This window comes from Galeopterus variegatus, unplaced genomic scaffold, assembly GCF_000696425.1.
Source record: "Galeopterus variegatus unplaced genomic scaffold, G_variegatus-3.0.2 Scaffold12181, whole genome shotgun sequence".
Taxonomy (NCBI): Eukaryota; Metazoa; Chordata; class Mammalia; order Dermoptera; family Cynocephalidae; genus Galeopterus; species Galeopterus variegatus.
The window spans coordinates 68,085-71,113 of NW_007738292.1; the positions used below are offsets into that span (position 1 = coordinate 68,085).

Here is a 3,029-nt window from a genome sequence, read left to right on the forward strand (position 1 = left end):
TTGTTTTGTTTTGTCGTGGTAATTTTATTTCTTGGCTTGGAGGTTACACATCGTGGTAGAGATGACTTCATACCTAGAAAATTTTTATTAAACATTTTACCAATTCTAGAGTATTTTACCATCTCTGGAATTTCAATATGAGTTAATACATTTAGCTAAAATCTCTGCACTCATTAAAAATCTGTGGTTTGAGCATAACTACTGCCTAAACACTCTTGCTCTACACTACGTGCCTGAAGGTCCCTGAGGGTGGCTGGAAGTTTTGCATGATTTCCTTATACTCTCAGCCGAGGCATCTGTCTAATATCTTCTACCAGTGTTATTAAGTGTGATTCTCGTTGGCTGGGAAATAAACGAGTACAGCAGATCCCATTGTGCTTCGTTCCTACCCTCTCTTTCTATTCTTCAGTTACACAGTTCTTCAAGTCTCTTTAAAATTCGTGTTTGGCTCTCTGCCACCTCAGGACCTCCGCTGTCGCCCCAGAGTCTTCNTGCAAGTTTTGCATGATTTCCTTGTACTCTCAGCCGAGGCATCTGTCTGATATCTTCTACCAGTGTCATTAAGTGTGATTCTCGTTGGCTGGGAAATCAACGAGGACAGCAGATCCCATTGTGTCCGTTCCTGCCCTCTCTTTCTATTCTTCAGTTACACAGTTCTTCAAGTCTCTTTAAAATTCATGTTTGGCTCTCTGCCACCTCAGGACCTTTGCCTCCGCTGTCGCCCCAGAGTCTTCCCCCTGCTGAGTCCTTCTAACCCTTATGATCCCAGCTTTAGCTTTATTTCCTCTGGGAAGCTCTCCCTGAAGCCTTGGCCAGGTGAGCTCCCTCTGAAGTTAAGTGCTTCTGTGGGGCTCAACTTCCCTATTGTGACAGTCATCACATAAATAATTAGTTTTTTGTGAATATAAATAAAGGGTACTCAGTAAATATCAGTTTAATTAGTGAATTAATTCTGCCCAGGAGTCTGTTTTCTTAGAATGAAAAACCTTAGAAGCTGCGTTAGTAGGTTGCACACGTTGCCATCTGAGCATGTCTTCCTTCCTCTATGGGCCACTGCAGGGGGTGGGGAAAGGCTTATGCACTGTGGTTCTGCATATTGCCAAGGGTGCCTGAGGAGGACAGCACAGTTCTAGTTGTCCCCTCGGCTGTCTGGTTTGGGCTCCTGCCGCTGGCCACCTACTCCCTGTGCTTACAAGATTTACACCTCCCCTGAGACAGAAGTTTTGCTCTGTAACCCACAAAAGATGACTGTAAGAGGAGGTCATGTCCTGGCTTTTCTCCTTCCTGAGTTTAGATTATGTCACAATATTAATCTTTCCATTTGGTTTCTGAAATTACTTTTTTAGTCTTCACATTTAAGAATCATCTCTTGGAGTTAATACTTTTTTAAAAATTTTTTTTATTTTTTTTCTTCTCTTTAATGGTTTATCATTAAAAAATTAAACAATAATAATTACAATAAATGTATAACTTACAAAAGCCCTTTATTTGTCCATAGGATTTATACATATAAGCATTACAGGACATGCATTTGAAAAACTAAAATTATTGATCTGAAAGGATATTTATAGCCTGGATATACATGAAAAAGTAAGTAACTATATAAATGCAGAGTCATAAGTTTACATAAATATAAGAAACATTAAATTCTAAAATATTTTCTCTATGGTCTTCANATGCACTGTGGTTCTGCATATTGCCAAGGGTGCCTGAGGTGGACAGCACGGTTCTAGTTGTCCCCTCGGCTGTGTGGTTTGGGCTTCTGCCCCTGGCCACCTACTCCCTGTGCTTACAAGATTCACACCTCCCCTGGAGACAGAAGTTTTGCTCTGTAACCCACCAAAGATGACTGTCAGAGGAGGTCATGTCCTGGCTTTTCTCCTTCCTGAGTTTAGATTATGTCACAATCTTAATCTTTCCATTTGGTTTCTGAAATTACTTTTTTAGTCTTTACATTCAAGAATCAATCTCTTGGACTTAATACTTTTTTTGAAATTTTTTAAAATTTTTTTTCTTCTCTTTAATGGTTTATCATTAAAAAATTAAACAATAATAATTACAATAAATGTATAATTTACAAAAGCCCTATATCTGTCCATAGGATTTATACATATAAGCATTACTGGACAGTCATTTGAAAAACTAAAATTATTGATCTGAAAGGATATTTATAGCCTGGATACACATGAAAAAGTAAGGAACTATATAAATGCAGAGTCATAAGTTTACATAAATATAAGAAATATTAAATTCTAAAATATTTTCTCTATGGTATTCATGAACTTTTCACTAATTAAAAACTCTGTAATAAAATATCTTAGGGTCCATAGAACAAGTATTAACAGATTAAAGATTCCATTGCATTCTAAAATGTAGTCTTTGCTGGATTCAAAATGCTGCATGGTCACCTGCAGAAGTAGTGTGGGTAAACAGCAGGAGGCTTTAGCAGGAGGAGTAAGTGTTGACTGTGGCAGAATCCAGCCTCTGTGCTACTGACACACCGCCGTCCATCTGCATCTTCTTTGGCTGCTTGGAGGGTGAAGACATAGAAGAAGTAACCCGGAGGTTTGCAGGAAGAGTCCCTGCTGATCCAGCAGCTAAGCCGCGAATGTGCTTTGGTCTAAATTTTTTTCTCCATGAGGGTGCTCTCCTAAAGCTTTTATCATCGTCTTCATCAAAGCTTCTGTCAGTCCCCATAACCAAAAGTTGTTAAATTCTCTTTCTAAGACAGCACGAGCCTGTGTATTCTGCGTCGGGATCTGTAACAATAGCGCCAGCGCGTTGAAGTCAAAGGTTTCATCTAAGGCCAGAAGGGCACCGTGAACGCCACTCTCTAAAAGATTGTTTGCATATTCTTTAAGGCCAATTGACAGGATCCAGCGAATCACTCGATCATTGCTCCAAACAAGCACATCTTTTACTTCATTCTGACTTTCTTCTCTTTTTCTTTCCAGTTCTTTTCGGTCGTAATTTAATCTTCTCAGGCACATAATTCCACACTGGAAACTGTTTCTGTGGAAACTGTTGAC

The 3,029-nt window shown here is 39.2% G+C and overlaps 1 pseudogene; it reads right to left on the reverse strand.

The window, feature by feature from the left end:
- Positions 1-1,693: 1,693 nt before the first annotated feature.
- Positions 1,694-3,029, reverse strand: part of LOC103610973 — a 7,386-nt pseudogene continuing 6,050 nt past the window's right edge.